The sequence below is a fragment of the Chiloscyllium plagiosum genome, unplaced genomic scaffold, assembly GCF_037043375.1.
Source record: "Chiloscyllium plagiosum isolate Xiang-an unplaced genomic scaffold, Cpla_swu_hap1 HiC_scaffold_39, whole genome shotgun sequence".
Classification (NCBI taxonomy): Eukaryota; Metazoa; Chordata; class Chondrichthyes; order Orectolobiformes; family Hemiscylliidae; genus Chiloscyllium; species Chiloscyllium plagiosum.
The window spans coordinates 39,886,233-39,896,341 of record NW_028270177.1 but is presented as its reverse complement, the minus strand read 5'-3'; positions in this window follow the sequence as shown (position 1 = coordinate 39,896,341).

Here is a 10,109-nt window from a genome sequence, read left to right as displayed (position 1 = left end):
CATTTGTTGCAGTCTGGTTACCTCTCCCACCCACCCTGCTCCAAAGAATTTGATGTCATCAGGATATTTAAAAATTCTCCTTTTGATTCCAAAGTTCAAACCATTACTGAAAGTTGTGAACAGCATTGATCCCAACATTGAGTCTTGGAGAATAAGCCTTCCCACCTTCTGCCATGCTGAATAATTCTCTTTCACTCCCATCTTCTGCTTTTTGTCTTGAAGCTAGAAACAATTCATTCTGCTAATTGCGGCAGATTCCATATTTAGTAGGGGGCATCTTGCTCCATCCCGCCTTGCAACAAATGATAGAGATCAGGAAAGGATCAACAGGCTGTGTCTCTTCCATCTTTGAAAAAGAGGCTAAAGAGTAAGCTAATAGAGATCTTTAAAGTCATGGAAGGTTGTGATAGACAGATGAATGTTTCCTGTTTTCTGTGAAAGCATAACGAGAGTCTGTCATTATAAAATAACCAAACCCACTACCGCACTTAGGTGGTAGTTTGGGGGGGTTTTAAAAAAAAATAAAATAAACACAGGAATTTCCTAAAAAAAAAAGAGGAAAAAAAAGGAAAGGAAAGAAAAAAAAATAGAAGAGAAAAAAAAATAACCAAACCAGGATTTAGAAGAAACCTCTTTATCCAGGGATTGGTAAGGGATGTGGAAGTAGCTGTCACAGGGAGTGGTTGAATTAATGCATTAATGTTGAAGCTAAAGAAACAAATGAAGGAGAAGGAATTAAAAGGGTTATGCTGGCAGTTTTAGATGAGCAAAGATGAAAGAAGGTCTGAGTGGTATATATACTGATGTGGACTGAGACTGAATGGCCTGTTTCTATACCCAAACTTGTACATCTGTAAACCTACCTCGGTTCCACTTCAATTTGAATTTCTCTGAAGTTTACCTTCAGATTTTCATCCTTAATGCATTCTCACTATTTTGGGGTTTGTAGCAAATCTCCAGCAATATAACCTCAACTTTAACCAAATAGATTCAGATTTCAAATCTTTAGCATTTCATTCCATTGGAGAAATGGTTGATGGTCCTGGATCAATTCTATTCCCAGTGATCCTTCCCCATCTCTCAAGAATACATTAGAGATAGGGATGTTTTATTTCCCTCTACATCTGTCTAAACCCGTTCTCTGTAAAAGCCATGATTTCATTAGCTCAGGTGGGTAAGTCATGAATAGGTGCCACTTGTACCTGTAAGTCATTGGTATTATTTAGAACACAGGTCATAATCTCACACCAAACTTTGAGAAACTGAAAGTCCCCCAAAGCACTTGTTAAACTCACCATAATGCCAGCTCTGTTCATATCTTATCTGACCTGTCCGTACTCAACAACACAACCAAAAGTGCTCTTGTGATGTGGTGGTAGTGTTTCTACCTCTGATCCAGGAGACACATATTCAAGTCACACTGCTCCAGAGGGCAGAGATTTTCAATTTTGCTTCCATTCAAAGGAATATCATTTATTACCTGATGCCCTCTCAACCTAAACCTTTGATGCCTATCCCCAATTACTGTAACAGGCTGGTTCTGTGATGTCAAATAGAGATTGCATTCCAGTGTCACTGATTACCATGCAACACATCACCCCTAATGTAAGGCAGCAGCCATCTAACCTCTCATTTGCCTTTCTCCAGTGAAATGCATACTCATGGGCAGACCCTTACTGTCAGCACCACTCCCACCTATCTATTAAAGAAAGATTAACTCTTCCCAATCATGTATACCTCAGAGGTGAGTGACCTTGGCCCACTCAAATTTTTTCCTCAACATACTTCTGCTTGACAACCCCATGTGAAAGCACATCAGATGCCACAGATACACTGACAACAATGTATGTATCCCACCATTGTCTTGCTTGACCCCACTATCATTGATTTGCCTTGGAAAGGTTAAGGCTGCTGCTTGTCTATTATCCAGTACTGTAGGAGCAGAAATTGGAAAGGTGAATAGGCCAGTGGTCTTATTGCCAGACTATTAATCCGGAAACTCAGCTAATGTTCTGGGGAACCAGATTTGAATTCCACCAAGACAGATGGTAGTATTCAAATTCAATTGAAAGAAATCTGGAGTCTAATAAAACCATGGTTGCTTGGCAGGTAAAGCCCATCAGGATCACTAATGTCCCTAAGGAAAGGGGACAACCATCCTTACTTGGTCTGGCCTACATGTGACTCCAAACCCACAGCAATGTGGTTGACTCTTAACTGCCCTCTGGACAATTAAGGATGGGTAATAATAGGCAGCAATACCCTTATCCCATGAGTGAATAAAAACAAAATATTTAATGTAAATAAGCCATTAATCTGACTGCCTACAAACATCCCTTAATACCGCATGGTTTCTTCCCTTCTTCAACTTATCTGCTGCTGAAACCCTCATCTGCCTAATGTTGCCTTCATGTTCTTCATACTATGTCTCTCATTGCCCTCGAATATTGTTAAATTTTCACACTTCACACAAAAATGCACAAAGAATCCTTTCAAGAGTAAGCTAAAACAATTTATTTTAAATTCATGATGTGACAGAATAGCAAATTGTAAGATGTTGCACCAGAACATTTGTTACTATCTGGAAACTCTTGCTTTTGGACATCCCAGATCAAACATATAAAGTTTTTATAATTGATGGGTTATAACGGGATCACTATTTGCAATACTTCTGGTATTTTGGTACTCGAGTCTTGTGATTAATTTTGGAGCATTCTTTCTTGATGCCACTTCCTACTAAGGTATGTGTTGCAAGACTGCTGTTGCATGATCACTTGGAATAGGAGTGTTGCTGACGTCAGCTGCTTCCTTGTCAGAAAGTTCAGTGCAGAGAGCCCAGAGACCCTTCCAAAGGCAATGATGCATCTGTTGTAGGAAGAGAAAGGACATTTAGAGGCCACCACTTACTGGTTGGAGTCCAGAATCCATATCTTCCAATTGATACACAGTTACTTGGGAATGTCTGCTCTCACCAGTTACATTTGATGATGGAGACTCATGACTTAGCATTTAAAAAGAATAGAATTTATACAGCATCTATCATGATAAGATTGTGACCCATACTCCTCTGCAGTCAATTAAATGTGTTTGAGGTCTGGTGACTTGTCATGTACGAAATCCAACAACTAATTTGCAAGTTCTTACAAATATCAATGTGATAATGACCACATAATCTGTTTTTGTGTTGCTGGCTGAGAGACATATTGTCCAGGAGAGTGGGGAGAATTCACCTGCGGTTCTATGAAATAGCATGCTGGATTCTCTTCCATCTGAGAAGGTAATGGGGCCTCAGTTTAATATCTGATACAAAATGCAGCACCTGTGATAGTGTAGCACTCTCTCAGTCCTTAGGTCTCAATCTGGATTTTGTAGTTCAAGACTCTGGAGTGGGACTTGAACCCACAATACGCGGGTTCAGAGCAAAGAATGCTACACATTCTGGCGTAGCCTGCAAGATCTACCATGAGGTCAGTTGTAATTGGTGCAATTACGCAATCTACTGGTGTCATGCCAGTCAGCATCCAATCAGTTGAGATGTCAATCAGGTCAAAGAATCTGTTTTATCAGGAGGAAGACGTATATTAAATTTAGAGTGGACCCTTCTTTTGGGTTTTCAGGGGACACAGGGTAGAGTCCCAGTGCCTAAAGCACCCCTGATATTGGGCTTGAACGTTGGAAAGATGATTAGATTGCCTACAGTGTAGTAACAGGCCATTTGGCCCAACAAGTCCACACCGACCCTCTGAAGAATAACCCACCCAGACCCATTTCCCTCTGACTAATGCACCTAACACTATGGGCACTGACCTATCACCTTCATCCCCACCCCAATTCACCCATTCTACTCTTTGCTATCTTCCCCCACCCTCCTCTCTGACCTATCACCTCCATCCCCACCCCCATTCACCTATTGTACTCTAAGCTACTTTCTCCCCATCCCCACTCCCCTTTCATTTCTCTCTCCACTCTGCAGGCACCCTGCCTCTATTCCTGATGAAGGGCTTTTGCCCAAACCGTCGATTTTCCTGCTCCTCAGATGTTGCCTGACTTGCTGTGCTTTTCCAGCACCACTCTAATCTAGACGCAAATTAACATGGCCAATTCACCTAACCTGCACATCTTTGGACTGTGGAAGGAAACCAGAGCACCCGGAGGAAACCCATGCAGGCACAGGATGAACGTGCAAACTCCACACAAGCAGTCGCCCAAGGCTGGAATTGAACCTGGGTCCCTGGTGCTGTGAGGTAGCAGTGATAACCACTGAGCCACCGTGGCGCCATTATGAGCTAATGTCAAGTGAGGGTTGAATGTGAAGAGGGGAGTAAGGATTCACCATTTGGAATAGGGTTCTGAGGTGGGGCCCAGAGACAGGAGGCAATTAGATAGGAAGGGAGTTGAGAAGACTGGAAAATGGTTTAGTGGGTGTTCATAGTGAGGCCTGACCTTTTGGCATGAAGGCAAAGGAGAACACTTATGTGTCTGCAATGAGTGTGTGCGTGAAAAACTGCTGTCTTTGAAACCAGTCAAAACAAAGACACAATGATAACAAAGGCACCAGGCTTCAAAATGAGCAAAGTGATTATATTAGCTCTTAATTTGTTTGTTCACAGCAAGGAGACCTGGCTTGAAATGAGACTGTAATGCCAGTGCTGGGGTTTTCAAAAAGTCACAGTCATACCACGTAATAAAAGACACTTCAGCCCATCATGTCTATGCCAACCAACAAACACAAAACTACAGTTCACTAAAACATTTACTTGTACTTGGTCTTTAGCCTACTGTGCTCTGGCATTTTAACGACTCATCAAGATGCTTCTTAACTATTGTGAGAGTAGCTGCCTACAACACCCTCTCAAGCACCACGTTCCATATTTCTACCACTCTCATTTTTCCTCAGACTTATCGAAGCCACTTACCCCTCACCTTAAACTTGTGCCCTCTGATCTTAGACACATCTGCCGTGGGAAAGTTTCTTATGGTCTACCTTATTTTTGCCTTTCATAATTTTGTATACTCCAATCAGATCACCCAGGAGCCACCTCTGCTCTAAAAGAAAACAAACCCAACCTGTCCAGTCTCTCCTCATAACTGAGACTTTCCATCCTTGGCAATATCCTGGTGAATCTCTTCTGCATCAGTGCAATCATGTCCTTCCAATGTGGTGTTTACCTGTGCTAACATCTTCAGGGATCTATGGACTTTAAAGCTTGTGAGAAGATTTGTAGCTCGGGTGCTCATTGTTGTGGTTCTGTTCGCCGAGCTGGGAATTTGTGTTGCAGACGTTTCGTCTCCTGTCTAGGTGACATCCTCAGCGCTTGGGAGCCTTCTGTGAAGTGCTTCTGTGATGTTTCCTCCAGCATTTATAGTGTTTTGAAATCTGCCGCTTCCAGTTGTCAGTTCCAGCTAACCATTGCAGTGGCTGGTATATTGGGTCCAGGTCGATGTGCTTATTGATTGAATCTGTGGATGAGTGCCATGCCTCTGGAATTCCCTGCTTGTTCTCTGTTTGGCTTGTCCTATAATAGTAGTGTTGTCCCAGTCAAACTCACGTTGCTTGTCATCTGCATGTGTGGCTACTAAGGATAGCTGGTCGTGTCGTTTCATGGCTAGTTGGTGTTCATGGATGCGGATCGTTAGCTGTCTTTCTGTTTGTCCTATGTAGTGTTTTGTGCAGTCCTTGCATGGGATTCTGTACACTACATTGGTTTTGCTCATGCTGGGTATCGGGTCCTTCGCTCTGGTGAGTTGTTGTCTGAGAGTGGCTGTTGGTTTGTGTGCTGTTATAAGTCCTAGTGGTCGCAGTAGTCTGGCTGTCAGTTCGGAAATGCTCTTGATGTATGGTAGTGTGGCTAGTCCTTTGGGTTGCGGCATGTCCTCGTTCCGTTGTCTTTCCCTTAGGCATCTGTTGATGAAAGTGCGGGAGTATCCATTTTTGGAGATACATTATAGAGGTGTTCTTCTTCCTTTTTTTGCAGTTCTGGTGTACTGGAGTGTGTTGTGGCCCTTTTGAACAGTGTCTTGATGCAACTTCTTTTGTGTGTGTTGGGGTGGTTGGGGTGGCTTTCTTGTATACCTTTGTGGTGAATTCTCCGTTCGGTGTTCTCTGTACCATCACGTCTAGGAATGGGAGTTGGCTGTCCTTTTCTTCCTCTCTAGTGAATCAGATTCCTGTGAGTGTGGAGTTGATGATCCGGTGTGTGTTCTCTATTTCTGTGTTTTTAATGATTACAAAGGTGTCATCCACATATCTGACCCAGAGTTTGGGTTGAATTTGCGGTAAGACTGTTTGTTCTAACCTTTGCATTACTGCTTCTGCTATGAGTCCAGAGATGGGTGAGCCCATGGGTGTGCCATTGATTTGTTCATATATTTGGTTGTTGAATGTGAAGTGTGTTGTGAGGCACAGGTCCAGTAGTTTGAGTATGCTGTCTTTGTTGATAGGTTCACCATCCTGTTGTCTGTTCTGTATGTCCAGCAGGTTGGCTATTGTTTCTCTGGCTAGGGTTTTGTTGATAGAGGTGAACAGTGCCGTTACATCAAATGAGATCATAGTTTCTTCCTTGTCTATGTGTATATTTCTGATGATGTCCAAGAATTCCTGTGTTGACTGTATAGAGTGTCTGGATCCGCTGATCAGGTGTTTCAGTTTCTGCTGTAGTTCTTTAGCCAGTTTGTGTGATGGTGTCCCTGGTAGTGATACTATGGGTCTGAGTGGGATGTCTGGTTTGTGCACTTTAGGTATTCCATAGAACCTGGGGGTGTTGTTGCTTTCAGGTTTCATTCTTTGTAGGTCAAACCTGGTTATCTGTCCATTTTTTTGTAGGTTCCTCAGTGTGTTGTCTATCCTATTGGTGAGCTGTGGGGTGGGGTCAAACTCCCTCTTTTGGTAGTTGTTGGTATCTGCAAGTAGTTGTTGCACTTTTTGGATGTACTCTGTTTTGCCTAGGATGACCATCATTCTGCCTTTGTCTGCTGGTAGTATGATTATGTTCTTATTGTTTCTTAGTGATTTTAGTGCTTTCCTCTCCTTGGTGTTGAGGTTATGTGTTTGTCTTTTCCTTGTTATCAGGGGTACGATAGTTTGTCTCACTGTTTGTTGTGTCTCTTCAGTCCATTGTTCCTGAGTGTGCATTCTAGTGCTGCTAGGAAGTCTGCTGTCTTGAACTACAAAAAGAGGAAGAAGAATACCTTTACAAATGTATTCGCCAAAAACAGATACTCGTGCAATTTCATCCATAGATGCCTAAGGGAAAGACAACGGAACGAGGACATGCCGCAACCCAAAGGACTAGCCACACTATTATACATCAAGAGCATTTCCGAACTGACAGCCAGACTACTGCGACCAGTAGGACTCATAACAACACACAAACCAACAGCCACTCTCAGACAACAACTCACCAGAACGAAGGACCTGATACCCAGCATGAGCAAAACCAATGTAGTGTACAAAATCCCATGCAAGGACTGCACAAAACACTACATAGGACAAACAGGACATCCAGGACGTCCACATCCATGAACACCAATTAGCCACGAAACAACATGACCAGTTATCCTTAGTAGCCACACATGCAGATGACAAGCAACGTGAGTTCGACTGGGACAACACTACTATTATAGGACAAGCCAAACAGAGAACAGCCAGCTCAGCAAACAGATCTATGGACTTCTATGCCACGGTCCCTTTGTTCCTCAGTACTCCCTAGAGACCCACCATTCATTGTTTAAATCCTTCTCTTATTACACCTCTCAAAACGATGACCTCGCACTTATCAGGATTAAATGCCATTTGCCATTGCTCTGCCCAATTTACCAGCTGATCAATATCAGACTATAGTCCAAACCATCCTCCTCACTATCAATAATACCACAAATTTTCATGTCACCTGCAAACCTACTAATTAATCTTTTTACATTTAAATCCAAATTGTTAACATACATAACAAACAGAAAGGGTCCCAGCACCAATCCCTGCAATACACTGCTGGTCACAGGCTTCCAATCACAAGAACAACCTTTCACCATTACCCTTTGCCCCCTACTTGCAAACCAATTTTGGATGCAGTTGCCAACTTGCCCATGGCTCTTAGCTTTTGGACCAACCTTCCATGAGAGTTCTTGTCAAAGGTCATACTGAAGTTCACGCTAACCACATAAATTGCATGATCCTCATCAATATCTATTAAGCCACTTCTTCAAAAAACTCAATTAAATTAGTGGCCTATGCAGGCTGCCCTTCCATAACAAAGGAACAACATTAGCTATCCTTCAGTAAAGTATTAAATATCTTTAATCTGTGGCCAGTAAAGTAGGGCAATCTCCTCCCTTGTTTCCCATAGCAGCCTAGGATACATCAGGCCATAGGGATTTATGCACCAAACACCCACTAAAATATCTAAAACCTCTTTCGTACTAAACTTAACATATTCACCATCCTAACTGAAATCTCCAGCTACAGTGTCTTTCTCCTCTGTGAATACAAATGAAAAATATTAAGTCCAAAGATGTGCAAGTTAGGTGGACTAGCCCTGCTGAATTGCCCATAGTGTTAGGTGAGGGAAAAAGGGTTTGGGTGGGTTATTCTTTGGAGGGTCGGTATGGACTTGATTGGCCAAAGGGCCTGTTTCCACACTGTAGGGAATCTAATCTAATTTAATTAAAACCTCAGCCACGTGCTGTGATTCTACACATAGATTACTCCTTTGGTCTTGAATGGGCCCCACTCTTTCCCTGGTAATCCTCCTGCAGCAGGACGTTCAGCTCCCAATGAAACTGCAGACTCTTTGGGATGCAACGTGCTGCATAATTTGACAGGAAGCTCGTTAACTTTCAGAAAAACATTGCAGGTCACCTCTGCAGAAGGGATTGCTGTAACCTATAACTGATTCAACACCATAGATGAGGCCTCCAGCATCATGGCATGTGACCAAACTGAGTCTTTACTGCTACCTGTGTAGGTGTGTGCCTATACCAAGTTGCATACAGCTGTTAGGGTCAAATTTCAGGAAATACACTTCTTGGAATCCAAAACCTTCTGCATTGCCAAGAATGGATGGGAACAATGTGAAGGACAGATTCTGAGATTATCCCAATGACTGCCGCAGGGAAGGTTGGGGCTCATAATGAGGAAATTCACTTTCATTCATTTTAAATCTGAAAATTGGAGACACACAACGACACAGGTGAGGGTCCTGACTGCACCCTTCTGATTATCGCTTCCCTACCCCCTCCCCCCACCCCCCCCACTCAATCACCTCTCTAATCTGATTAGATTTTCAGTTGTTTGATGTTTGTGTGTCTATTAACCGCTGGAACTAAAACAAACCATTCCCAATAATAGTAACAATAAATCCATTGTGCAGAATCTCAATGCTCTGAACAATGTGGACTATGGTGAGATTGTGGCAGAATCAGACAAGAAGTCCACCAATGTTTTTTTAATTAACTTATTTTTCTAATCAACCTGTTCCGAGATGTTATTACACAACGCTGTGGCAAGTACGTCTGGAACCCAGGCTTCCCAGTCTAGGGGTAGGGACACTACAACTGTGCCACAAGCAGGCTCCTCCTCTTCATATTTTTTGTTTTTGTTTCTCCCCAAATCACCCAAGGTCTTTTTTCCACATATATAGTGAGACAGAAGATGAAGACACAATTGTGAATAGAGTTTCTTTTATGCATGTGCTGAACAGAAAGTTTGAGGTTCTCACAAGGCAGCAGAGACATTGATACCTAAAGAGGAGCATTGCTCTTAATCACCTCAATAACATTCAAATCATATCATTAATATTCAGTGTCCCATCTTAGCAAATACTCCAACGAAGCTTGATGTCGAGAATTCTCAACTTGCCAGTTTGAGTAGCTATTTGTGACTTCAGCTCGCCACTGGCTCCAAAGTGTCACCATGTTGGATACTGGGCACCAGCAATCAGGGCATTGCTCCATGGGCAGTAGTCACATGCAGCCCTAATCCACGGACATTGGTATTGAATATGTGTCAGCCTATATGAACTTGTATGGCACATCTTTGATCTTCTTACAGGACATTTCTATGAAAGAAATGTTATACCTTGGGCTACATCAATAACTCATTGTAATGTTGCAAC